The 25,946-nt window shown below is 43.4% G+C and overlaps 23 non-coding genes and 3 pseudogenes across 23 annotated transcripts; all 26 read left to right on the top strand.

The window, feature by feature from the left end:
- The first annotated feature begins 9,726 nt into the window (after positions 1-9,726).
- On the top strand, positions 9,727-9,845 carry LOC114842245 (5S ribosomal RNA). Its single transcript, XR_003783291.1, has one exon. It is a non-coding gene; the product is annotated as a 5S ribosomal RNA (ribosomal RNA).
- A 533-nt stretch (positions 9,846-10,378) lies between these two features.
- LOC114842269 (5S ribosomal RNA) lies at positions 10,379-10,497 on the top strand. The gene has a single exon (XR_003783312.1). It is a non-coding gene; the product is annotated as a 5S ribosomal RNA (ribosomal RNA).
- A 536-nt stretch (positions 10,498-11,033) lies between these two features.
- Positions 11,034-11,152, top strand: LOC114842381 (5S ribosomal RNA). The gene has a single exon (XR_003783406.1). It is a non-coding gene; the product is annotated as a 5S ribosomal RNA (ribosomal RNA).
- Positions 11,153-11,687: 535 nt separating this feature from the next.
- On the top strand, positions 11,688-11,806 carry LOC114842254 (5S ribosomal RNA). The gene has a single exon (XR_003783299.1). It is a non-coding gene; the product is annotated as a 5S ribosomal RNA (ribosomal RNA).
- Positions 11,807-12,340: 534 nt separating this feature from the next.
- LOC114842326 (5S ribosomal RNA) lies at positions 12,341-12,459 on the top strand (annotated as a pseudogene).
- Positions 12,460-12,987: 528 nt separating this feature from the next.
- Positions 12,988-13,106, top strand: LOC114842283 (5S ribosomal RNA). Its single transcript, XR_003783327.1, has one exon. It is a non-coding gene; the product is annotated as a 5S ribosomal RNA (ribosomal RNA).
- Positions 13,107-13,641: 535 nt separating this feature from the next.
- Positions 13,642-13,760, top strand: LOC114842337 (5S ribosomal RNA; annotated as a pseudogene).
- A 534-nt stretch (positions 13,761-14,294) lies between these two features.
- On the top strand, positions 14,295-14,413 carry LOC114842387 (5S ribosomal RNA). The gene has a single exon (XR_003783412.1). It is a non-coding gene; the product is annotated as a 5S ribosomal RNA (ribosomal RNA).
- Positions 14,414-14,948: 535 nt separating this feature from the next.
- On the top strand, positions 14,949-15,067 carry LOC114842264 (5S ribosomal RNA). The gene has a single exon (XR_003783308.1). It is a non-coding gene; the product is annotated as a 5S ribosomal RNA (ribosomal RNA).
- Positions 15,068-15,115: 48 nt separating this feature from the next.
- Positions 15,116-15,234, top strand: LOC114842282 (5S ribosomal RNA). The gene has a single exon (XR_003783326.1). It is a non-coding gene; the product is annotated as a 5S ribosomal RNA (ribosomal RNA).
- A 704-nt stretch (positions 15,235-15,938) lies between these two features.
- LOC114842289 (5S ribosomal RNA) lies at positions 15,939-16,057 on the top strand. Its single transcript, XR_003783334.1, has one exon. It is a non-coding gene; the product is annotated as a 5S ribosomal RNA (ribosomal RNA).
- A 536-nt stretch (positions 16,058-16,593) lies between these two features.
- Positions 16,594-16,712, top strand: LOC114842312 (5S ribosomal RNA). The gene has a single exon (XR_003783357.1). It is a non-coding gene; the product is annotated as a 5S ribosomal RNA (ribosomal RNA).
- Positions 16,713-17,247: 535 nt separating this feature from the next.
- Positions 17,248-17,366, top strand: LOC114842288 (5S ribosomal RNA). The gene has a single exon (XR_003783333.1). It is a non-coding gene; the product is annotated as a 5S ribosomal RNA (ribosomal RNA).
- Positions 17,367-17,902: 536 nt separating this feature from the next.
- LOC114842310 (5S ribosomal RNA) lies at positions 17,903-18,021 on the top strand. The gene has a single exon (XR_003783355.1). It is a non-coding gene; the product is annotated as a 5S ribosomal RNA (ribosomal RNA).
- Positions 18,022-18,554: 533 nt separating this feature from the next.
- LOC114842293 (5S ribosomal RNA) lies at positions 18,555-18,673 on the top strand. Its single transcript, XR_003783337.1, has one exon. It is a non-coding gene; the product is annotated as a 5S ribosomal RNA (ribosomal RNA).
- A 535-nt stretch (positions 18,674-19,208) lies between these two features.
- Positions 19,209-19,327, top strand: LOC114842322 (5S ribosomal RNA). The gene has a single exon (XR_003783366.1). It is a non-coding gene; the product is annotated as a 5S ribosomal RNA (ribosomal RNA).
- Positions 19,328-19,861: 534 nt separating this feature from the next.
- On the top strand, positions 19,862-19,980 carry LOC114842316 (5S ribosomal RNA). Its single transcript, XR_003783360.1, has one exon. It is a non-coding gene; the product is annotated as a 5S ribosomal RNA (ribosomal RNA).
- Positions 19,981-20,515: 535 nt separating this feature from the next.
- LOC114842384 (5S ribosomal RNA) lies at positions 20,516-20,634 on the top strand. Its single transcript, XR_003783409.1, has one exon. It is a non-coding gene; the product is annotated as a 5S ribosomal RNA (ribosomal RNA).
- A 536-nt stretch (positions 20,635-21,170) lies between these two features.
- On the top strand, positions 21,171-21,289 carry LOC114842338 (5S ribosomal RNA; annotated as a pseudogene).
- Positions 21,290-21,824: 535 nt separating this feature from the next.
- On the top strand, positions 21,825-21,943 carry LOC114842280 (5S ribosomal RNA). Its single transcript, XR_003783325.1, has one exon. It is a non-coding gene; the product is annotated as a 5S ribosomal RNA (ribosomal RNA).
- Positions 21,944-22,471: 528 nt separating this feature from the next.
- On the top strand, positions 22,472-22,590 carry LOC114842380 (5S ribosomal RNA). The gene has a single exon (XR_003783405.1). It is a non-coding gene; the product is annotated as a 5S ribosomal RNA (ribosomal RNA).
- Positions 22,591-23,125: 535 nt separating this feature from the next.
- LOC114842267 (5S ribosomal RNA) lies at positions 23,126-23,244 on the top strand. Its single transcript, XR_003783310.1, has one exon. It is a non-coding gene; the product is annotated as a 5S ribosomal RNA (ribosomal RNA).
- Positions 23,245-23,776: 532 nt separating this feature from the next.
- LOC114842400 (5S ribosomal RNA) lies at positions 23,777-23,895 on the top strand. The gene has a single exon (XR_003783425.1). It is a non-coding gene; the product is annotated as a 5S ribosomal RNA (ribosomal RNA).
- Positions 23,896-24,429: 534 nt separating this feature from the next.
- Positions 24,430-24,548, top strand: LOC114842296 (5S ribosomal RNA). Its single transcript, XR_003783340.1, has one exon. It is a non-coding gene; the product is annotated as a 5S ribosomal RNA (ribosomal RNA).
- A 534-nt stretch (positions 24,549-25,082) lies between these two features.
- Positions 25,083-25,201, top strand: LOC114842385 (5S ribosomal RNA). The gene has a single exon (XR_003783410.1). It is a non-coding gene; the product is annotated as a 5S ribosomal RNA (ribosomal RNA).
- Positions 25,202-25,737: 536 nt separating this feature from the next.
- LOC114842257 (5S ribosomal RNA) lies at positions 25,738-25,856 on the top strand. The gene has a single exon (XR_003783302.1). It is a non-coding gene; the product is annotated as a 5S ribosomal RNA (ribosomal RNA).
- The last annotated feature ends 90 nt before the right edge of the window (positions 25,857-25,946 follow it).

Raw genomic sequence — 25,946 nt, 5'->3', positions numbered from 1 at the left:
CCTTTACCCATGAGGGAGTACAGCAAAATGATTATCTCCACTATACATCACAGGCACTTATTAAACAAGTTTTGACTATTTTACTATATTTATTCTCCTGGGTTATGTGTACACGTATGCATGTAGTTGTGAGATGTGTGTGTATATGTGTATATGTATGTGTGTACATATGTTACTGTGTGTGCGTGTGCGGGCCAGCAAGCATGAATGATGGATAGAATGCTTGTGGTCGAGTGCACACATAATCCAGGTATCCTACATGAATTTCTCTTGAAATGAAATTACCTTTTACTAATGCATGGTGTGTTTTTTATAAAATTTTAGATATCTGCAATGATGTTGTGAGGTTTTTATCTAATTATTTATTATGTGTTCCTGTATATGCATGACCTCTATTTACTAATGCACTTTTTTCCGCACTGATGGCACTTTTGATTGTGGAGATCCTCAAACCCAGACACTCCTCCCTCGGACTGGTAGGGAGATGCTGCTGAGATGCTTGCCTCTCTCTCCCTCTCATGACCACTGGACAAACATCTAAAACAAATAAAATTACAAAATATTAGGCTCAACCACAGAGCATAAATAGATGGGATCAAGTCCTCAGGCCTCTGTTAGTGCAGACCCCTGTTGCCAGCGCAAACAGATCCACATCGTGGTGAAATTGTAGAATTATTTGCCCCTATCCTAACCCCTAACCCCCTAACCCTAACCCTAACCCTTCACTTGGACAAAGAGACCTCAAGTGAAAGGGGAGAAAGGGAGGAGGAGCAATGTGGACCACACGACTGCAGCCCGGATAAAACCGAGCACACTGTGCGGCCACGTAGCACAGTCTCAACACAGGTTCACAGTAGGGGACAACACACAGCGACTGCGTTCCCCATAGCCCCCACCCCCCCTCCTCCGACGGACATCACAACTACACGCACCTTGCAAAAGCGATCGCCAATCATACCACATCCCATCACCACTAGGACAACAGCCACAATGACACAGCAAGGGACAGACTGGTCACCACTGAGGAGTGAAGAGGAAACTGGGCAACTCAGCTCTCCCTCGCCTCCTGCTGGGGCCTGGGGACCTGCTTCGGAACCAGCTTCCCCCAAAGAACAGAGAGCGCCAAGAACATTCACCGCCCACACACACAACCCTCCCGCAGTCCCCTCCTCCTCCCCCTTGGACCCCCTGTTTTACAAACTCACCTGACCACAGCTTGGACCTCTCAGGACATGAACTGGAAATGAAGCGGGATGGTCCTAGGATCAAATCAACAACCATGGGCCAACACATGCAGTGGGACTCTGGACAGACTCCAACTACAACTAAAAAACTGGAAAGAGCAGTCCAGAGCCAACTAGTGTTGAGTGATCCATCAAACCTAAAGCTCACACCACACATACCAACACGCAGACCCACCAGACATATTAACACTAATAACAAACTGCAGAACTGGAGTCTCAGTGTGGGGAAAAAATGGCTTTTAATAGGGGACTCGAATTTGGCCAAACTGCCACCATTCAAAGTGCTGGACCTCCAGGTAGACAGCTACCCAGGGGCCACGTTCAGGCACGCTGAGGCCCTGATGAGCAAAGCCACCTGCTCCACCACAGTGGAGAAGGTGGTACTGTCGTTTGGCATTAATAACAGGGCTCAAAAGGTCAAGCAAACCTCTACTAAACAGCTCCAAGCGGCAATCAGAGCCACAAAGCTTCGCTTTCCACAGGCTGAAGTCTGGGTCCCTCTGGTGAACTACTCCCCAGCGCTTCCCCTGAAAGAAAGAAACAACCTGCTGACATTAATGGAAATGGGACATCCAACAGTATCACAGGAGACTGAAGTTGGCCGTCTATTTCAGAGGCAGGGGAAATCAGAAACCGCCACCTTTCACTCCCGAATCTGACTGGACTCCACCCAAGGGCACACTGCCACCTGAAATCACTGCCCTTACTGCAGCTGATAAGGATCATTTCGATCAGAGCTTCCAGATGTGCCGGGTCAAGCACAACCTCTGCGCAGATGAAGCCCAGGCCTTAGAAGAGCTCAGAGACAATAAACACATAGTTATCAAACCAGCCGATAAGGGAAGTGTGATTGTGATCATGGACAGGGAACAGTACTTGTGGGAGGGATATAGACAGCTTAACAACAGAACCTACTACACCAAGCTGGACAGGCCCATCTATCCGGACACCATACCCCTGGTGGACAAAATAATTCACACCCTGCAAGAAAAGAAATTTATTACGGTTAAACAGAAAAAATATTTACTTACCGACACAGAACCTAGAGCGAGGTTATTTTATATGCTCCCCAAAATCCACAAGGATCCGGCAAAAATGGAGCAAACCATTCGAAATTCCACCTGGCAGACCAATAGTCTCAGACTGCAGCAGCGAAACCTACCGCACTGCAGAATATTTGGACCACTTCCTCAATCCGCTCTCCACCATGCACCCCAGCTACATTAAGGACACTTACAGCTTCGTACAAACAGTGACGAGACTACAGGTTCCACAAGACGCCATGTTGTTTACAATGGACATTGACAACCTGTACACAAACATAGACATCAAAGAAGGCATACTAGCAGTCAAAAACTGTTTTCAAAGGAATCCAAACAAAAAGAGGCCTGACAAAGAGCTTCTACAGTTACTAGAGATTAACCTGACCAAAAATGATTTTGAGTTTAATGGGGAACACTTCCTACAAATAAAGGGCACAGCCATGGGAAAGAAATTCGCACCAGCATATGCCAACATTTTTATGGCAGAGTGGGAGACCGGAGCACTTGCTGGGTGCCACAAAAAGCCTCTCCACTATTTCCGTTACCTGGACGACATCTGGGGTGTGTGGACCCACTCACAGCAGGATTTTGAAGAGTTTTTGCACACGCTTAACCATCACAACAGCTCCATCACACTAAAATCAACCACCAACCACACAACAGTAGACTTTCTGGACACAACTACGTTCAAAGGAAAAGACTTCAACTTCAACTTCAAGACAAACCGACTCGATGCTAAGGTTTTTTTTAAAGACACCGACACACATGCTCTGCTCCACAGAACTAGCTTCCATCCCAGACACACATACGCGGGATTAATCAAATCACAGCTGCTTAGATTTAGAAGAATATGTAGTCACTGGGAGGACTTTATGGTGGCAACGAGAACTCTGTTTACGGCGCTGAGGAATAGAGGTTATCCTCGATCCTTCCTCAGAAGGTGCTTTAAGACCTTTGAGCAGATGAAACCGCTCACGGACTCCAGAATCCTCCCGTTTGTCACTACATACTCTCCTTCCACGGTCAAACTGGTCAGACAGGTCAAGACAAATTTCACACGCACAATCTTACACACGGCCATTCTCCCAGAGCACAGGATTATAGCAGCATTCAGAAAAAACAGAAATTTGCAGGATTACTTGGTGAGAGCTAAAATCAGGCCACTGCAGGCCACAACGGAAAAAGGATATGTTAGTTTTTTTAAACAAAAGGAGTGGGTCCACAGTACAGACAGGAACACAGTTTATAAGGTGGAGGTGAGAGGCAATCCTCGTAGTAGGAACTGTGTCTATTTGGTCATATACACGTCCTGTGGAGTACAGTATGTTGGGGAGACATGTAACACGCTGCTCACCAGATTCACCCAACACAGACACAACATACTGAAACAAAAAAAGACCCACACCCACTTCGTCCAACATTTTCTACGCCACGGATGGGATGCTGTAAAGGCCACAGTTTTACAGGCCAATCCCAGGTGGTCACAGAGTCAGAGGCGTAAGGCGGAGAGGGTGTGGATCCACAAATTGGACACACAATTTCCTCGGGGCCTGAATGAGAAATAGCAGGGCCTTCACTGGGCATGGGGATGGCCTGTGCATGGACTTCTGTCGCCGGCTCTTGGCGATGGAATTCCTTTCCCTCTCCCTAAATCAGCCCGTGCCTCCCCTGCTCACATGTGAGTCCGCGGGATCTCCTGGGGCACCTGTAGAGAAGAAAAAGAACAAACAAAAATTTGTCATAACACAATAACAGAAGGAAATATGCGAATGGAATTAATTCATTGCACAGAGAATATCTAATTTTGGTACAAAAACAGTGCAGAAAAAATCAAAAAACTGACACCTGGCCCTGTCATTTTCCACTAATCCTAACCACCAAGGGGGGCTTTGCCTGACCCCAAAAAGACCCAGGGATTATTGCCTAACCCTAAAAAGACACAGGGACTATTCCCTAACCTTAAAAAGACCCAGGGGCCACTTGCTGAAGCTGAAGTACAACACAGGACCAAATCAACTAAAATTTTCTGAATTCATTCATAAAAATTGGACCTTTTTTTTTTTTTTTTTTTTTTTTTTTTTTTTTTTTTTTGGAAAAAAACAGCTCATGAGAGGAGAAAATAGCTGTATAGAATGGGAATTCTCCTTGGAAAACACAGACTGAAAGGATAAGTATTACAAACCTTTATACATTACAATAGAACATCAAATACAATGTGCTATAAAGAACACAATGCTTTGGACAAATTAACTCTATTAAAGTCAAAAAACGAACTAGAGTCCTTTTTTTAAAGAAAGTCAATTTACATGATATCAAACTGGGTACAAAATTGATTAAAATCCATTGATCTACTAATTCTACTTTAAATTAAATTAAAAATTTGCCTAAAATTCATAAAATCCCAAGGATTTTAATCAATAGTCGCATTCCTGTAGTTATTTTCAACTTCAAAACAAAACATGGGTCCTAAGTGAACCTTTGTGATTGTTTTGCCTCTCAAACCAAAACGGAGACGGATAAATGAATCTGTCGCTCACCGTAGCAAGTGGGCGGGGCCAGGTGCGGCACTCACAGCACTCAGCTCGGACACACACGCGCTGCTGCACTCGCTCACTCGCTTAGACAGAGAGCAGACATAGCGCTCTTCAACATCGAACACGGACTTTTTCTTACTTTTTCTCTCCACAAAAACATTTTTTTGAACAAGCTTGCCTGAAGAAGGTTCTTATAAGAACCGAAACGTTGCAATTTAAGCTTGTTCACCTGCATAGAGGCTTTCTACGGAGCAGCTCCGACATGAACAGATGGGAGGAGGAGGACGGCTGGACGGTGGTTGAACGAAGGCGCGGCCGCGGTAAGCAGCGCGACCAAACCTGGCGTCAGCTCCAGCCCCCTCGCTTCCAAGAGACAGTCTACCGCCGCTCCTATGCTTCTGCAACCAGAGCTGGCACACGTACGGGAAGTTACCCCCGACGCTACCACCGAGAGCCAGGCTACAAGCCGCAATTTTTTGATCGCCGGAACCGTAATGGTCCCGGCAATAACAATAAAAACTCACGTGTTAAACAACAAAACGTGTATAAAAAGTACTACAAACAACAACACAATTCGACAAATGAACAATATAAAAATACAGAGCAACAAAGACCCAGATCCTCAGATCCGGATTTTGGATTAAAAGTTAGGATTATTTACACAGTGATTAAAATGGCTCATCACCTGAAAAACGTCTCAGCAGATGAGCCTCCACCCACCATAACCAGACTAATTCACAATCTCTCCACTGTCATCAAGCCGGCATCACCCAGAACCACCACACAGACACTTATAGAGGGAAATGCCAAAAACTGGGCATATACCACCATGCTGATCCTCCAAGAACATTACACACAAGTCATGGAGGCGGAAGTGGAGAAACTGACCAACTTGTGTTCCACTCACAGCTGGCACGATCCCTTTGAAGTGGCAAAATCCTGGGTGAGGAGAAACTTGGGTCGTCGTCTCAAGGATGAAACTCTGGACCAGGTCAAACTTGTCCTTGTGGTTCACTTGGACAAAGAGACCTCAAGTGAAAGGGGAGAAAGGGAGGAGGAGCAATGTGGACCACACGACTGCAGCCCGGATAAAACCGAGCACACTGTGCGGCCACGTAGCACAGTCTCAACACAGGTTCACAGTAGGGGACAACACACAGCGACTGCGTTCCCCATAGCCCCCACCCCCCCTCCTCCGACGGACATCACAACTACACGCACCTTGCAAAAGCGATCGCCAATCATACCACATCCTATCACCACTAGGACAACAGCCACAATGACACAGCAAGGGACAGACTGGTCACCACTGAGGAGTGAAGAGGAAACTGGGCAACTCAGCTCTCCCTCGCCTCCTGCTGGGGCCTGGGGACCTGCTTCGGAACCAGCTTCCCCCAAAGAACAGAGAGCGCCAAGAACATTCACCGCCACACACACAACCCTCCCGCAGTCCCCTCCTCCTCCCCCTTGGACCCCCTGTTTTACAAACTCACCTGACCACAGCTTGGACCTCTCAGGACATGAACTGGAAATGAAGCGGGATGGTCCTAGGATCAAATCAACAACCATGGGCCAACACATGCAGTGGGACTCTGGACAGACTCCAACTACAACTAAAAAACTGGAAAGAGCAGTCCAGAGCCAACTAGTGTTGAGTGATCCATCAAACCTAAAGCTCACACCACACATACCAACACGCAGACCCACCAGACATATTAACACTAATAACAAACTGCAGAACTGGAGTCTCAGTGTGGGGAAAAAATGGCTTTTAATAGGGGACTCGAATTTGGCCAAACTGCCACCATTCAAAGTGCCGGACCTCCAGGTAGACAGCTACCCAGGGGCCACGTTCAGGCACGCTGAGGCCCTGATGAGCAAAGCCACCTGCTCCACCACAGTGGAGAAGGTGGTACTGTCGTTTGGCATTAATAACAGGGCTCAAAAGGTCAAGCAAACCTCTACTAAACAGCTCCAAGCGGCAATCAGAGCCACAAAGCTTCGCTTTCCACAGGCTGAAGTCTGGGTCCCTCTGGTGAACTACTCCCCAGCGCTTCCCCTGAAAGAAAGAAACAACCTGCTGACATTAAATATGTATTTGACAAAAAATTGTCAGTACATACCTGAGCTGCCCAGGGCAAAGTTCAAAACAGGAGATGACAATATCCACTGGACTCCAGAAACGGCCCGCCAGATGCTGCAACATTGGTGTAACCACATAAACTCAAAGTCCCCATAAGCTTGCCGGTACAAGAGGGGAACAAAAATGTTATGATTCTGGCCAAAAAATTCAAACCCACGCACTCACAACTTACCTTGTTAAATAGGGGACTCACCTTCATCCCCACCAGGGGAATCAACCGGAACATCAAAGAACAGGCGAAATGGGACATCCAACAGTATCACAGGAGACTGAAGTTGGCCGTCTATTTCAGAGGCAGGGGAAATCAGAAACCGCCACCTTTCACTCCCGAATCTGACTGGACTCCACCCAAGGGCACACTGCCACCTGAAATCACTGCCCTTACTGCAGCTGATAAGGATCATTTCGATCAGAGCTTCCAGATGTGCCGGGTCAAGCACAACCTCTGCGCAGATGAAGCCCAGGCCTTAGAAGAGCTCAGAGACAATAAACACATAGTTATCAAACCAGCCGATAAGGGAAGTGTGATTGTGATCATGGACAGGGAACAGTACTTGTGGGAGGGATATAGACAGCTTAACAACAGAACCTACTACACCAAGCTGGACAGGCCCATCTATCCGGACACCATACCCCTGGTGGACAAAATAATTCACACCCTGCAAGAAAAGAAATTTATTACGGTTAAACAGAAAAAATATTTACTTACCGACACAGAACCTAGAGCGAGGTTATTTTATATGCTCCCCAAAATCCACAAGGATCCGGCAAAATGGAGCAAACCATTCGAAATTCCACCTGGCAGACCAATAGTCTCAGACTGCAGCAGCGAAACCTACCGCACTGCAGAATATTTGGACCACTTCCTCAATCCGCTCTCCACCATGCACCCCAGCTACATTAAGGACACTTACAGCTTCGTACAAACAGTGACGAGACTACAGGTTCCACAAGACGCCATGTTGTTTACAATGGACATTGACAACCTGTACACAAACATAGACATCAAAGAAGGCATACTAGCAGTCAAAAACTGTTTTCAAAGGAATCCAAACAAAAAGAGGCCTGACAAAGAGCTTCTACAGTTACTAGAGATTAACCTGACCAAAAATGATTTTGAGTTTAATGGGGAACACTTCCTACAAATAAAGGGCACAGCCATGGGAAAGAAATTCGCACCAGCATATGCCAACATTTTTATGGCAGAGTGGGAGACCGGAGCACTTGCTGGGTGCCACAAAAAGCCTCTCCACTATTTCCGTTACCTGGACGACATCTGGGGTGTGTGGACCCACTCACAGCAGGATTTTGAAGAGTTTTTGCACACGCTTAACCATCACAACAGCTCCATCACACTAAAATCAACCACCAACCACACAACAGTAGACTTTCTGGACACAACTACGTTCAAAGGAAAAGACTTCAACAAGACAAACCGACTCGATACTAAGGTTTTTTTTAAAGACACCGACACACATGCTCTGCTCCACAGAACTAGCTTCCATCCCAGACACACATACGCGGGATTAATCAAATCACAGCTGCTTAGATTTAGAAGAATATGTAGTCACTGGGAGGACTTTATGGTGGCAACGAGAACTCTGTTTACGGCGCTGAGGAATAGAGGTTATCCTCGATCCTTCCTCAGAAGGTGCTTTAAGACCTTTGAGCAGATGAAACCACTCACGGACTCCAGAATCCTCCCGTTTGTCACTACATACTCTCCTTCCACGGTCAAACTGGTCAGACAGGTCAAGACAAATTTCACACGCACAATCTTACACACGGCCATTCTCCCAGAGCACAGGATTATAGCAGCATTTAGAAAAAACAGAAATTTGCAGGATTACTTGGTGAGAGCTAAAATCAGGCCACTGCAGGCCACAACGGAAAAAGGATATGTTAGTTTTTTTAAACAAAAGGAGTGGGTCCACAGTACAGACAGGAACACAGTTTATAAGGTGGAGGTGAGAGGCAATCCTCGTAGTAGGAACTGTGTCTATTTGGTCATATACACGTCCTGTGGAGTACAGTATGTTGGGGAGACATGTAACACGCTGCTCACCAGATTCACCCAACACAGACACAACATACTGAAACAAAAAAAGACCCACACCCACTTCGTCCAACATTTTCTACGCCACGGATGGTATGCTGTAAAGGCCACAGTTTTACAGGCCAATCCCAGGTGGTCACAGAGTCAGAGGCGTAAGGCGGAGAGGGTGTGGATCCACAAATTGGACACACAATTTCCTCGGGGCCTGAATGAGAAATAGCAGGGCCTTCACTGGGCATGGGGATGGCCTGTGCATGGACTTCTGTCGCCGGCTCTTGGCGATGGAATTCCTTTCCCTCTCCCTAACCCTAACCCTAACCCTTTTCCGCACTGATGGCACTTTTGATTGTGGAGATCCTCAAACCCAGACACTCCTCCCTCGGACTGGTAGGGAGATGCTGCTGAGATGCTTGCCTCTCTTTCCCTCTCATGACCACTGGACAAACATCTAAAACAAATAAAATTACAAAATATTAGGCTCAACCACAGAGCATAAATAGATGGGATCAAGTCCTCAGGCCTCTGTTAGTGCAGACCCCTGTTGCCAGCGCAAACAGATCCACATCATGGTGAAATTGTAGAATTATTTGCCCCTATCCTAACCCTAACCTTAACCCTAAGATCTTTATAAATGCCACATTCAGGCAAGTGGATGCAACGGCGTGGCTTGCCAAGCTTAAAAGAGCTCCTGTCACTCTCTGCTCTCGCTTACGGCCATACCACCCTGAGCACGCCCGATCTCGTCTGATCTCGGAAGCTAAGCAGAGTCGGGCCTGGTTAGTACTTGGATGGGAGACCGCCTGGGAATACCAGGTGCTGTAAGCTTTTACATTTCTCCTCAACCCTAGCAGAGCGGGCTGTTTGCTCAGGTCCAAATTATACTGCACCGTGTTATGGGAAAAGTGTTTTCTTTCTTATTCCATGCAGTTATTGTACGATTTATGACCTATCTTCTGCAATTAATAGCTATTGTTTTTATAACTTCTGTTTTATGTATTTGACATTTCACCTAGATTGTTCAATTATTTTTTAACTCAATAATTGCATCGTTCTTAGACAACAGACGCTATTACCTGCAAGAATTTTCTGTTTTCAGTCACAGTGCTGCTTTTGCTTTGTTAACAGTTCATGCCTAAGGTCGGTGACAGATTACAAATAATGATTTTGGCTTCTCTCTATTTGATTTGTTTAAAGGGAGAGCGAAATACAAAAAAGGGAATATTGTGTTTAAGGCCAAAATGGCCACCTTCTGTGCACGTCCCAAATGTTCTAAGTCCTTATAAACACCACATTCAGGCAAGTGGATGCAACGGCGTGGCTTGCCAAGCTTAAAAGAGCTCTTGTCACTCTCTGCTCTCGCTTGCGGCCATACCACCCTGAGCACGCCTGATCTCGTCTGATCTCGGAAGCTAAGCAGTGTCGGGCCTGGTTAGTACTTGGATGGGAGACCGCCTGGGAATACCAGGTGCTGTAAGCTTTTACATTTCTCCTCAACCCTAGTAGAGCGGGCTGTTTACTCATGTCTACATTATACTGCACCGTGTTATGGGAAAAGAGTTTTCTTTCTTATTCTATGCAGTTATTGTACGATTTATGAGGTATTTTCTGCAATTATTATCTTGTATTTTTTATTACTTCTGTTTTATGTATTTGACATTTTACCTAGATTGTTCAATTATTTGTTAACTCTATAGTTGCATCGTTCTTAGACAACAGACGCTATTAACTGCAAGAATTTTCTGTTTTCAGTCACAGTGCTGCCTTTGCTTTGTTCACAGTTCATGCCTATGGTCGGTGACACATTACAAATAATGATTTTGGCTTCTTTCTAGTTGTTTTGTTTAAAGGGACAGCGAAATACAAAAAAAGGGATATTGTGTTTAAGGCCAAAATGGCCACCTTTTGTGTACATCCCAAAATGTTCTAAGTCTTTTATAAACGCCACATTCAGGCAAGTGGATGCAGCGGCGTGGCTTGCCAAGCTTAAAAGAGCTCCTGTCAATCTCTGCTCTCGCTTACGGCCATACCACCCTGAGCACGCCCGATCTCGTCTGATTTCGGAAGCTAAGCAGGGTCGGGCCAGGTTAGTACTTGGATGGGAGACCGCCTGGGAATACCAGGTGCTGTAAGCTTTTACATTTCTCCTCAACCCTAGCAGAGCGGGCTGTTTGTTCAGGTCCACATTATACTGCACCGTGTTTTGGGAAAAGTGTTTTCTTTCTTATTCCATGCAGTTATTGTATGATTTATGAGGTATCTTCTGCAATAATATCTTTTGTTTTTTATTACTTTTATTTTATGTATTTGACATTTCACCTAGATTGTTCAATTATTTGTTAACTCAATGACTGCATCGTTCTTAGACAACAGACGCTATTACCTGCAAGAATTTTCTTTTTTCAGTCACAGTGCTGCCTTTGCTTTGTTCACAGTTCATGCCTATGGTCGGTGACACATTACAAATAATGATTTTGGCTTCTTTCTAGTTGTTTTGTTTAAAGGGACAGCGAAATACAAAAAAAGGGATATTGTGTTTAAGGCCAAAATGGCCACCTTTTGTGTACATCCCAAAATGTTCTAAGTCCTTTATAAACGCCACATTCAGGCAAGTGGATGCAGCGGCGTGGCTTGCCAAGCTTAAAAGAGCTCCTGTCACTCTCAGCTCTCGCTTACGGCCATACCACCCTGAGCATGCCCGATCTCATCTGATCTCGGAAGCTAAGCAGTGTCGGGCCTGGTTAGTACTTGGATGGGAGACCGCCTGGGAATACCAGGTGCTGTAAGCTTTTACATTTCCCCTCAACCCTAGCAGAGCGGGCTGTTTGCTCAGGTCCACATTATACTGCACCGTGTTTTGGGAAAAGTGTTTTCTTTCTTATTGTATGCAGTTATTGTATGATTTATGAGGTTTCTTCTGCAATAATATCTTGTGTTTTTTATTACTTTTATTTTATGTATTTGACATTTCACCTAGATTGTTCAATTATTTGTTAACTCAATGACTGCATCGTTCTTAGACAACAGACGCTTTTACCTGCAAGAATTTTCTGTTTTCAGTCACAGTGCTGCTTTTGCTTTGTTCACAGTTCATGCCTATGGTCGGTGACACATTACAAGTAATGATTTTGGCTTCTCTCTAGTTGTTTTGTTTAAAGGGAGAGCGAATTACAAAAAAGGGGATATTGTGTTTAAGGCCAAAATGGCCACCTTCTGTGTACGTCCCAAAATGTTCTAAGTCCTTTATAAACGTCACATTCAGGCAAGTGGATGCAACGGCGTGGCTTGCAAGCTTAAAAGAGCTCCTGTCACTCTCAGCTCTCGCTTACGGCCATACCACCCTGAGCACGCCCGATCTCATCTGATCTCGGAAGCTAAGCAGTGTCGGGCCTTGTTAGAACTTGGATGGGAAACCGCCTGGGAATACCAGGTGCTGTAAGCTTTTGAATTTCTCCTCAACCCTAGCAGAGCGGGCTGTTTGCTCAGGTCCACATTATACTGCACCGTGTTATGGGAAAAGTTTTTTCTTTCTTTTTCTTTACAGTTATTATATGATTTATGACCTATCCTCTGCGATTAATAACTATTGTTTTTATTACTTCTGTTTTATGTATTTGACATTTCACCTAGATTGTTCAATTATTTGTTAACTCAATGACTGCATCGTTCTTAGACAACAGACGCTATTACCTGCAAGAATTTTCTTTTTTCAGTCACAGTGCTGCTTTTGCTTTGTTCACAGTTCATGCCTATGGTCGGTGACACATTACAAGTAATGATTTTGGCTTCTCTCTATTTGTTTTGTTTAAAGGGAGAGCGAAATACAAAAAAGCGGATATTGTGTTTAAGGCCAAAATGGCCACCTTCTGTGTACGTCCCAAAATGTTCTAAGTCCTTTACAAACGCCACATTCAGGCAAGTGGATGCAACGGCGTGGCTTGCCAAGCTTAAAAGAGCTCCTGTCACTCTCGCTTACGGCCATACCACCCTGAGCACGCCTGATCTTGCCTGATCTCGGAAGCTAAGCAGGGTCGGGCCTGGTTAGTACTTGGATGGGAGACCGCCTGGGAATACCAGGTGCTGTAAGCTTTTACATTTCTCCTCAACCCTAGCAGAGCGGGCTGTTTGCTCAGGTCCAAATTATACTGCACCGTGTTATGGGAAAAGTTTTTTCTTTGTTATTCTATACAGTTATTATATGATTTATGACCTATCCTCTGCAATTAATAACTATTGTTTTTATTACTTCTGTTTTATGTATTTGACATTTCACCTAGATTGTTCAATTATTTGTTAACTCAATAATTGCATCGTTCTTAGACAACAGACGCTATTACCTGCAAGAATTTTCTGTTTTCAGTCACAGTGCTGCTTTTGCTTTGTTCACAGTTCATGCCTATGGACGGTGACACATTACAAGTAATGACTTTGGCTTCTCTCTATTTGATTTGTTTAAAGGGAGAGCGAAATACAAAAAAGCGGATATTGTGTTTAAGACCAAAATGGCCACCTTTTGTGTACATCCCAAAATGTTCTAAGTCCTTTATAAACGCCACATTCAGGCAAGTGGATGCAGCGGCGTGGCTTGCCAAGCTTAAAAGAGCTCCTGTCACTCTCTGCTCTAGCTTACAGCCATACCACCCTGAGCACGCTCGATCTAGTCTGATCTCAGAAGCTAACCAGGGTCGGGCCTGGTTAGAACTTGGATGGGAGACCACCTGGGAATACTAGGTGCTGTAAGCTTTTACAGTTCTCCTCAACCCCAGCAGAGCGGGCTGTTTGCTCAGGTCCACATTATACTGCACCGTGTTATGGGAAAAGTGTTTTCTTTCTTATTGTATGCAGTTATTGTATGATTTATGAGGTATCTTCTGCAATAATATCTTGTGTTTTTTATTACTTTTATTTTATGTATTTGACATTTCACCTAGATTGTTCAATTATTTGTTAACTCAATAATTGCATCGTTCTTAGACAACAGACGCTATTACCTGCAAGAATTTTCTGTTTTCAGTCACAGTGCTGCCTTTGCTTTGTTCACATTCATGCCTATGGTCGGTGACACATTACAAATAATGATTTTGGCTTCTTTCTAGTTGTTTTGTTTAAAGGGACAGCGAAATACAAAAAAAGGGATATTGTGTTTAAGGCCAAAATGGCCACCTTTTGTGTACATCCCAAAATGTTCTAAGTCTTTTTTAAACGCCACATTCAGGCAAGTGGATGCAACGGCGTGGCTTGCCAAGCTTAAAAGAGCTCCTGTCAATCTCTGCTCTCGCTTACGGCCATACCACCCTGAGCACACCCGATCTCGTCTGATCTCGGAAGCTAAGCAGTGTTGGGCCAGGTTAGTACTTGGATGGGAGACCGCCTGGGAATACCAGGCGCTGTAAGCTTTTACATTTCTCCTCAACCCTAGCAGAGCGGGCTGTTTGCTCAGGTCTACATTATACTGCACCGTGTTATGGGAAAAGAGTTTTCTTTCTTATTCCACGCAGTTATTGTACGATTTATGAGGTATCTTCTGCAATTATTATCTTGTGTTTTTTATTACTTGTATTTTATGTATTTGACATTTTACCTAGATTGTTCAATTATTTGTTAACTCTATAATTGCATCGTTCTTAGACAACAGACGCTATTACCTGCAAGAATTTTCTGTTTTCAGTCACAGTGCTGCCTTTGCTTTGTTCACAGTTCATGCCTATGGTCGGTGACACATTACAAATAATGATTTTGGCTTCTTTCTAGTTGTTTTGTTTAAAGGGACAGCGAAATACAAAAAAGGGATATTGTGTTTAAGGCCAAAATGGCCACCTTTTGTGTACATCCCAAAATGTTCTAAGTCCTTTATAAAGGCCACATTCAGGCAAGTGGATGCAACGGCGTGGCTTGCCAAGCTTAAAAGAGCTCCTGTCACTCTCTACTCTCGCTTACGGCCATACCACCCTGAGCACGCCTGATCTCGTCTGATCTCGGAAGCTAAGCAGTGTCGGGCCTGGTTAGTACTTGGATGGGAGACCGCCTGGGAATACCAGGTGCTGTAAGCTTTTACATTTCTCCTCAGCTTAAAAGAGCTCCTGTCACTCTCTACTCTCGCTTACGGCCATACCACCCTGAGCACGCCTGATCTCGTCTGATCTCGGAAGCTAAGCAGTGTCGGGCCTAGTTAGTACTTGGATGGGAGACCGCCTGGGAATACCAGGTGCCGTAAGCTTTTACATTTCTCCTCACCCCTAGTAGAGCGGGCTGTTTGCTCAGGTCTACATTATACTGCACCGTGTTATGGGAAAAGAATTTTCGTTCTTATTCTATGCAGTTATTGTACAATTTATGAGGTGTTTTCTGCAATTATTATCTTGTATTTTTTATTACTTGTAATAAAAGGTGTACTTGCAAACAGCCCTAGCAGAGCGGGCTGTTTGCTCAGGTCCAATTTATACTGCACCGTGTTATGGGAAAAGTTTTTTCTTTGTTATTCTATACAGTTATTATATGATTTATGACCTATCCTCTGCAATTAATAACTATTGTTTTTATTACTTCTGTTTTATGTATTTGACATTTCACCTAGATTGTTCAATTATTTGTTAACTCAATAATTGCATCGTTCTTAGACAACAGACGCTATTACCTGCAAGAATTTTCTGTTTTCAGTCACAGTGCTGCTTTTGCTTTGTTCACAGTTCATGCCTATGGTCGGTGACACATTACAAGTAATGACTTTGGCTTCTCTCTATTTGATTTGTTTAAAGGGACAGCGAAATACAAAAAAGGGGATATTGTGTTTAAGGCCAAAATGGCCACCTTCTGTGTACGTCCCAAAATGTTCTAAGTCCTTTATAAATGCCACATTCAGACAAGTGGATGCAACGGCGTGGCTTGCAAAGCTTAAAAGAGCTCCTGTCACTCCCAGCTCTCGCTTGCGGCCATACCACCCTGAGCACGCCTGATCTCGTCTGATCTCGGAAGCTAAGCAGTGTCGGGCTTGGTTAGTACTTGGATGGGAGACCGCCTGGGAATACCAGGTGCTGTAAGCTTTTACATTTCTCCTCAACCCTAGTAGAGCGGGCTGTTTACTCATGTCTACATTATACTGCACCGTGTTATGGGAAAAGAGTTTTCTTTCTTATTCTATGCAGTTATTGTACGATTTATGAGGTATTTTCTGCAATTATTATCTTGTATTTTTTATTACTTGTATTTTATGTATTTGACACTTCACCTAGCTTGTTCAATTATTTGTTAACTCAATAATTGCATCGTTCTTAGACAAAAGATGCTATTACCTGCAAGAATTTTCTTTTTTCTGTCCCAGTGCTGCTTTTGCTTTGTTCACAGTTCATGCCTATGGTCGGTGACACAATACAAGTAATGATTTTGGCTTCTCTCTATTTGTTTTGTTTAAAGGGAGAGCGAAATACAAAAAAGCGGATATTGTGTTTAAGACCAAAATGGCCACCTTCTGTGTACGTCCCAAAATGTTCTAAGTCCTTTATAAACGCCACATTCAGGCAAGTGGATGCAACGGCGTGGCTTGCCAAGCTTAAAAGAGCTCCTGTCACTCTCTGCTCTCCCTTACGGCCATACCACCCTGAGCACACCTGATCTCGTCTGATCTCGGAAGCTAAGCAGAGTCGGGCCTGGTTAGAACTTGGATGGGAGACCGCCTGGGAGTACCAGGTGCTGTAAGCTTTTACATTTCTCCTCAACCCTAGCAGAGCGGGCTGTTTGCTCAGGTCCAAATTATACTGCACCGTGTTATGGGAAAAGTGTTTTCTTTCTTATTCCATGCAGTTATTGTACGATTTATGACCTATCTTCTGCAATTAATAGCTATTGTTTTTATTACTTCTGTTTTATGTATTGGACATTTTACCTAGATTGTTCAATTATTTGTTAACTCTATAATTGCATCGTTCTTAGACAACAGACGCTATTACCTGCAAGAATTTTCTGTTTTCAGTCACAGTGCTGCTTTTGCTTTGTTCACAGTTCATGCCTATGGTCGGTGACACATTACAAGTAATGACTTTGGCTTCTCTCTATTTGATTTGTTTAAAGGGACAGCGAAATACAAAAAAGGGGATATTGTGTTTAAGGCCAAAATGGCCACCTTCTGTGTACGTCTCAAAATGTTCTAAGTCCTTTATAAATGCCACATTCAGACAAGTGGATGCAACGGCGTGGCTTGCCAAGCTTAAAAGAGCTCCTGTCACTCCCAGCTCTCGCTTGCGGCCATACCACCCTGAGCACGCCTGATCTCGTCTGATCTCGGAAGCTAAGCAGTGTCGGGCTTGGTTAGTACTTGGATGGGAGACCGCCTGGGAATACCAGGTGCTGTAAGCTTTTACATTTCTCCTCAACCCTAGTAGAGCGGGCTGTTTACTCATGTCTACATTATACTGCACCGTGTTATGGGAAAAGAGTTTTCTTTCTTATTCTATGCAGTTATTGTACGATTTATGAGGTATTTTCTGCAATTATTATCTTGTATTTTTTATTACTTGTATTTTATGTATTTGACACTTCACCTAGCTTGTTCAATTATTTGTTAACTCAATAATTGCATCGTTCTTAGACAAAAGATGCTATTACCTGCAAGAATTTTCTTTTTTCTGTCCCAGTGCTGCTTTTGCTTTGTTCACAGTTCATGCCTATGGTCGGTGACACAATACAAGTAATGATTTTGGCTTCTCTCTATTTGTTTTGTTTAAAGGGAGAGCGAAATACAAAAAAGCGGATATTGTGTTTAAGACCAAAATGGCCACCTTCTGTGTACGTCCCAAAATGTTCTAAGTCCTTTATAAACGCCACATTCAGGCAAGTGGATGCAACGGCGTGGCTTGCCAAGCTTAAAAGAGCTCCTGTCACTCTCTGCTCTCCCTTACGGCCATACCACCCTGAGCACACCTGATCTCGTCTGATCTCGGAAGCTAAGCAGAGTCGGGCCTGGTTAGAACTTGGATGGGAGACCGCCTGGGAGTACCAGGTGCTGTAAGCTTTTACATTTCTCCTCAACCCTAGCAGAGCGGGCTGTTTGCTCAGGTCCAAATTATACTGCACCGTGTTATGGGAAAAGTGTTTTCTTTCTTATTCCATGCAGTTATTGTACGATTTATGACCTATCTTCTGCAATTAATCGCTATTGTTTTTATTACTTCTGTTTTATGTATTGGACATTTTACCTAGATTGTTCAATTATTTGTTAACTCTATAATTGCATCGTTCTTAGACAACAGACGCTATTACCTGCAAGAATTTTCTGTTTTCAGTCACAGTGCTGCTTTTGCTTTGTTCACAGTTCATGCCTATGGTCGGTGACACATTACAAGTAATGACTTTGGCTTCTCTCTATTTGATTTGTTTAAAGGGACAGCGAAATACAAAAAAGGGGATATTGTGTTTAAGGCCAAAATGGCCACCTTCTGTGTACGTCTCAAAATGTTCTAAGTCCTTTATAAATGCCACATTCAGACAAGTGGATGCAACGGCGTGGCTTGCCAAGCTTAAAAGAGCTCCTGTCACTCAGCTCTCGCTTGCGGCCATACCACCCTGAGCACGCCTGATCTCGTCTGATCTCGGAAGCTAAGCAGTGTCGGGCCTGGTTAGTACTTGGATGGGAGACTGCCTGGGAATACCAGGTGCTGTAAGCTTTTACATTTCTCCTCAACCCTAGTAGAGCGGGCTGTTTACTCATGTCTACATTATACTGCACCGTGTTATGGGAAAAGAGTTTTCTTTCTTATTCTATGCAGTTATTGTACGATTTATGAGGTATTTTCTGCAATTATTATCTTGTGTTTTTTATTACTTGTATTTTATGTATTTGACACTTCACCTAGCTTGTTCAATTATTTGTTAACTCAATAATTGCATCGTTCTTAGACAAAAGATGCTATTACCTGCAAGAATTTTCTGTTTTCAGTCCCAGTGCTGCTTTTGCTTTGTTCACAGTTCATGCCTATGGTCGGTGACACATTACAAGTAATGATTTTGGCTTCTCTCTAGTTGTTTTGTTTAAAGGGAGAGCGAATTACAAAAAAGGGGATATTGTGTTTAAGGCCAAAATGGCCACCTTCTGTGTACGTCCCAAAATGTTCTAAGTCCTTTATAAACGTCACATTCAGGCAAGTGGATGCAACGGCGTGGCTTGCAAGCTTAAAAGAGCTCCTGTCACTCTCTGCTCTCGCTTACGGCCATACCACCCTGAGCACGCCCGATCTCGTCTGATCTCGGAAGCTAAGCAGTCTCGGGCCTGGTTAGTACTTGGATGGGAGACAGCCTGGGAATGCCAGGTGCTGTAAGCTTTTACATTTCCCCTCAACCCTAGCAGAGCGGGCTGTTTGCTCAGGTCTACATTATACTGCACCGTGTTGTGGGAAAAGTGTTTTCTTTCTTATTCTATGCAGTTATTATATGATTTATGACCTATCTTCTGCAATTAATAGCTATTGTTTTTATTACTTCTGTTTTATGTATTTGACATTTTACCTAGATTGTTCAATTATTTGTTAACTCTATAATTGCATCGTTCTTAGACAACAGACGCTATTACCTGCAAGAATTTTCTGTTTTCAGTCACAGTGCTGCTTTTGCTTTGTTCACAGTTCATGCCTATGGTCGGTGACACATTACAAGTAATGATTTTGGCTTCTCTCTAGCTGTTTTGTTTAAAGGGAGAGCGAATTACAAAAAAGGGGATATTGTGTTTAAGGCCAAAATGGCCACCTTCTGTGTACGTCCCAAAATGTTCTAAGTCCTTTATAAACGTCACATTCAGGCAAGTGGATGCAACGGCGTGGCTTGCAAGCTTAAAAGAGCTCCTGTCACTCTCTGCTCTCGCTTATGGCCATACCACCCTGAGCATGCCCGATCTCGTCTGATCTCGGAAGCTAAGCAGTCTCGGGCCTGGTTAGTACTTGAATGGGAGACCGCCTGGGAATGCCAGGTGCTGTAAGCTTTTACATTTCCCCTCAACCCTAGCAGAGCGGGCTGTTTGCTCAGGTCTACATTATACTGCACCGTGTTGTGGGAAAAGTGTTTTCTTTCTTATTCTATGCAGTTATTATATGATTTATGACCTATCTTCTGCAATTAATAGCTATTGTTTTTATTACTTCTGTTTTATGTATTTGACATTTTACCTAGATTGTTCAATTATTTGTTAACTCTATAATTGCATCGTTCTTAGACAACAGACGCTATTACCTGCAAGAATTTTCTGTTTTCAGTCACAGTGCTGCCTTTGCTTTGTTCACAGTTCATGCCTATGGTCGGTGACACATTACAAATAATGATTTTGGCTTCTTTCTAGTTGTTTTGTTTAAAGGGACAGCGAAATACAAAAAAAGGGATATTGTGTTTAAGGCCAAAATGGCCACCTTTTGTGTACATCCCAAAATGTTCTAAGTCTTTTATAAACGCCACATTCAGGCAAGTGGATGCAGCGGCGTGGCTTGCCAAGCTTAAAAGAGCTCCTGTCAATCTCTGCTCTCGCTTACGGCCATACCACCCTGAGCACGCCCGATCTCGTCTGATCTCGGAAGCTAAGCAGGGTCGGGCCAGGTTAGTACTTGGATGGGAGACCGCCTGGGAATACCAGGTGCTGTAAGCTTTTACATTTCTCCTCAACCCTAGCAGAGCGGGCTGTTTGCTCAGGTCCACATTATACTGCACCGTGTTATGGGAAAAGAGTTTTCTTTCTTATTCCATGCAGTTATTGTACGATTTATGAGGTATCTTCTGCAATTATGATCTTGTGTTTTTTATTACTTGTATTTTATGTATTTGACGTTTCACCTAGATTGTTCAGTTATTTGTTAACTCAATGACTGCATCGTTCTTAGACAATAGACGCTTTTACCTGCAAGAATTTTCTGTTTTCAGTCACAGTGCTGGTTTTGCTTTGTTCACAGTTCATGCGTATGGTCGGTGACACTTTACAAGTAATGACTTTGGCTTCTCTCTATTTGATTTTTTTAAAGGGACAGCGAAATACAAAAAAGGGGATATTGTGTTTAAGACCGAAATGGCCACCTTTTGTGTACGTCCCAAAATGTTCTAAGTCCTTTATAAATGCCACATTCAGACAAGTTGATGCAACGGCGTGGCTTGCCAAGCTTAAAAGAGCTCCTGTCACTCTCTGCTCTAGCTTACGGCCATACCACCCTGAGCACGCTCGATCTAGTCTGATCTCGGAAGCTAATTAGGGTCGGGCCTGGTTAGAACTTGGATGGGAGAATGCCTGGGAATACCAGGTGCTGTAAGCTTTTACATTTCCCCTCAACCCTAGCAGAGCAGGCTGTTTGCTCAGGTCTACATTATACTGCACCGTGTTATGGGAAAAGTGTTTTCTTTCTTATTCTATGCAGTTATTATATGATTTATGGCCTATCTTCTGCAATTAATAGCTATTGTTTTTATTACTTCTGTTTTATGTATTTGACATTTTACCTAGATTGTTCAATTATTTGTTAACTCAATAATTGCATCGTTCTTAGACAACAGACGCTATTACCTGCAAGAATTTTCTGTTTTCAGTCACAGTGCTGCTTTTGCTTTGTTAACAGTTCATGCCTAAGGTCGGTGACAGATTACAAGTAATGACTTTGGCTTCTCTCTATTTGATTTGTTTAAAGGGAGAGCGAAATACAAAAAAGCGGATATTGTGTTTAAGACCAAAATGGCCACCTTTTGTGTACATCCCAAAATGTTCTAAGTCCTTTATAAACGCCACATTCAGGCAAGTGGATGCAGCGGCGTGGCTTGCCAAGCTTAAAAGAGCTCCTGTCACTCTCAGCTCTCGCTTACGGCCATACCACCCTGAGCACGCCCGATCTCATCTGATCTCGGAAGCTAAGCAGTGTCGGGCCTGGTTAGAACTTGGATGGGAGACCGCCTGGGAATACCAGGTGCTGTAAGCTTTTGAATTTCTCCTCAACCCTAGCAGAGCGGGCTGTTTGCTCAGATCCACATTATACTGCACCGTGTTATGGGAAAAGTTTTTTCTTTCTTATTCTATACAGTTATTATATGATTTATGACCTATCCTCTGCGATTAATAACTATTGTTTTTATTACTTCTGTTTTATGTATTTGACATTTCACCTAGATTGTTCAATTATTTGTTAACTCAATGACTGCATCGTTCTTAGACAACAGACGCTATTACCTGCAAGAATTTTCTTTTTTCAGTCACAGTGCTGCTTTTGCTTTGTTCACAGTTCATGCCTATGGTCGGTGACACATTACAAGTAATGATTTTGGCTTCTCTCTATTTGTTTTGTTTAAAGGGAGAGCGAAATACAAAAAAGCGGATATTGTGTTTAAGGCCAAAATGGCCACCTTCTGTGTACGTCCCAAAATGTTCTAAGTCCTTTATAAACGCCACATTCAGGCAAGTGGATGCAACGGCGTGGCTTGCCAAGCTTAAAAGAGCTCCTGTCACTCTCGCTTACGGCCATACCACCCTGAGCACGCCTGATCTCGTCTGATCTCGGAAGCTAAGCAGGGTCGGGCCTGGTTAGTACTTGGATGGGAGACCGCCTGGGAATACCAGGTGCTGTAAGCTTTTACATTTCTCCTCAACCCTAGTAGAGCGGGCTGTTTGCTCAGGTCCAATTTATACTGCACCGTGTTATGGGAAAAGTTTTTTCTTTGTTATTCTATACAGTTATTATATGATTTATGACCTATCCTCTGCAATTAATAACTATTGTTTTTATTACTTCTGTTTTATGTATTTGACATTTCACCTAGATTGTTCAATTATTTGTTAACTCAATAATTGCATCGTTCTTAGACAACAGACGCTATTACCTGCAAGAATTTTCTGTTTTCAGTCACAGTGCTGCTTTTGCTTTGTTCACAGTTCATGCCTATGGACGGTGACACATTACAAGTAATGACTTTGGCTTCTCTCTATTTGATTTGTTTAAAGGGAGAGCGAAATACAAAAAAGCGGATATTGTGTTTAAGACCAAAATGGCCACCTTTTGTGTACATCCCAAAATGTTCTAAGTCCTTTATAAACGCCACATTCAGGCAAGTGGATGCAGCGGCGTGGCTTGCCAAGCTTAAAAGAGCTCCTGTCACTCTCAGCTCTCGCTTACGGCCATACCACCCTGAGCACGCCCGATCTCATCTGATCTCGGAAGCTAAGCAGTGTCGGGCCTGGTTAGTACTTGGATGGGAGACCGCCTGGGAATACCATGTGCTGTAAGCTTTTACATTTCCCCTCAACCCTAGCAGAGCGGGCTGTTTGCTCAGGTCCACATTATACTGCACCGTGTTTTGGGAAAAGTGTTTTCTTTCTTATTGTATGCAGTTATTGTATGATTTATGAGGTTTCTTCTGCAATAATATCTTGTGTTTTTTATTACTTTTATTTTATGTATTTGACATTTTACCTAGATTGTTCAATTATTTGTTAACTCAATGACTGCATCGTTGTTAGACAACAGACGCTTTTACCTGCAAGAATTTTCTGTTTTCAGTCACAGTGCTGCCTTTGCTTTGTTTACAGTTCATGCCTATGGTCGGTGACACATTACAAATAATGATTTTGGCTTCTTTCTAGTTGTTTTGTTTAAAGGGACAGCGAAATACAAAAAAGGGATATTGTGTTTAAGGCCAAAATGGCCACCTTTTGTGTACATCCCAAATGTTCTAAGTCCTTATAAACACCACATTCAGGCAAGTGGATGCAACGGCGTGGCTTGCCAAGCTTAAAAGAGCTCCTGTCACTCTCTGCTCTCGCTTACGGCCATACCACCCTGAGCACGCCCGATCTCGTCTGATCTCGGAAGCTAAGCAGAGTCGGGCCTGGTTAGTACTTGGATGGGAGACCGCCTGGGAATACCAGGTGCTGTAAGCTTTTACATTTCTCCTCAACCCTAGCAGAGCGGGCTGTTTGCTCAGGTCAAATTTATACTGCACCGTGTTATGGGAAAAGTTTTTTCTTTCTTATTGTATGCAGTTATTGTATGATTTATGAGGTTTCTTCTGCAATAATATCTTGTGTTTTTTATTACTTTTATTTTATGTATTTGACATTTCACCTAGATTGTTCAATTATTGTTAACTCAATAATTGCATCGTTCTTAGACAACAGACGCTATTACCTGCAAGAATTTTCTGTTTTCAGTCACAGTGCTGCTTTTGCTTTGTTCACAGTTCATGCCTATGGTCGGTGACACATTACAAGTAATGACTTTGGCTTCTCTCTATTTGATTTGTTTAAAGGGACAGCGAAATACAAAAAAGGGGATATTGTGTTTAAGGCCAAAATGGCCACCTTCTGTGTACGTCCCAAAATGTTCTAAGTCCTTTATAAATGCCACATTCAGACAAGTGGATGCAACGGCGTGGCTTGCCAAGCTTAAAAGAGCTCCTGTCACTCCCAGCTCTCGCTTGCGGCCATACCATCCTGAGCACGCCTGATCTCGTCTGATCTCGGAAGCTAAGCAGGGTCGGGCCTGGTTAGTACTTGGATGGGAGACCGCCTGGGATTACCTGGTGCTGTAAGCTTTTACATTTCTCCTCAACCCTAGCAGGGGGCGTTGTTTGCTCAAGTCCACTTTATACTGCACCGTGTTATGGGAAAAGTGTTTTCTTCCTTATTCTATGCAGTTATTGTATGATTTATGAGGTATCTTCTGCAATAATATCTTGTGTTTTTTATTACTTATATTTTATGTATTTGACATTTCACCTAGATTGTTCAATTTTTGATAACTCAATAATTGCATCGTTCTTAGACAACAGACGCTATTACCTGCAAAAATATTCTGTTTTCAGTCACAGTGCTGCTTTTGCTTTGTTCACAGTTCATGCCTAAGGTCGGTGACAGATTATAAGTAATGATTTTGGCTTCTCTCTATTTGTTTGGTTTAAAAGGAGAGCGAAATACAAAAAAGGGGATATTGTGTTTAAGGCCAAAATGGCCACCTTCTGTGTACGTCCCAAAATGTTCTAAGTTCTTTATAAACGCCAAATTCAGGCAAGTGGATGCAACGGCGTGGCTTGCCAAGCTTAAAAGAGCTCCTGTCACTCTCAGCTCTCGCTTACGGCCATACCACCCTGAGCACGCCCGATCTCATCTGATCTCGGAAGCTAAGCAGTGTCGGGCCTGGTTAGTACTTGGATGGGAGACCGCCTGGGAATACCAGGTGCTGTAAGCTTTTACATTTCCCCTCAACCCTAGCAGAGCGGGCTTTTTGCTTAGGTCTACAATATACTGCACCATGTTATGGGAAAAGAGTTTTCTTTCTTATTCCATGCAGTTATTGTACGATTTATGAGGTATCTTCTGCAATTATTATCTTGTGTTTTTTATTACTTTTATTTTATGTATTTGACGTTTCACCTAGATTGTTCAGTTATTTGTTAACTCAATGACTGCATCGTTCTTAGACAACAGACGCTATTACCTGCAAGAATTTTCTGTTTTCAGTCACAGTGCTGCCTTTGCTTTGTTCACAGTTCATGCCTATGGTCGGTGACACATTACAAATAATGATTTTGGCTTCTTTCTAGTTGTTTTGTTTAAAGGGAGAGCGAATTACAAAAAAGGGGATATTGTGTTTAAGGCCAAAATGGCCACCTTCTGTGTACGTCCCAAAATGTTCTAAGTCCTTTATAAAGGCCACATTCAGGCAAGTGGATGCAACGGCGTGGCTTGCCAAGCTTAAAAGAGCTCCTGTCACTCTCTGCTCTCGCTTACGGCCATACCACCCTGAGCACGCCTGATCTCGTCTGATCTCGGAAGCTAAGCAGTGTTGGGCCTGGTTAGTACTTGGATGGGAGACCGCCTGGGAATACCAGGTGCTGTAAGCTTTTACATTTCTCCTCAACCCTAGTAGAGCGGGCTGTTTGCTCAGGTCTACATTATACTGCACCGTGTTATGGGAAAAGAGTTTTCTTTCT

This window comes from Betta splendens, chromosome 15, assembly GCF_900634795.4.
Source record: "Betta splendens chromosome 15, fBetSpl5.4, whole genome shotgun sequence".
In the NCBI taxonomy this organism is placed as follows: domain Eukaryota; kingdom Metazoa; phylum Chordata; class Actinopteri; order Anabantiformes; family Osphronemidae; genus Betta; species Betta splendens.
Note: the sequence above shows the minus strand (reverse complement) of the source record. Positions and strands in the feature narration are given on the sequence as shown.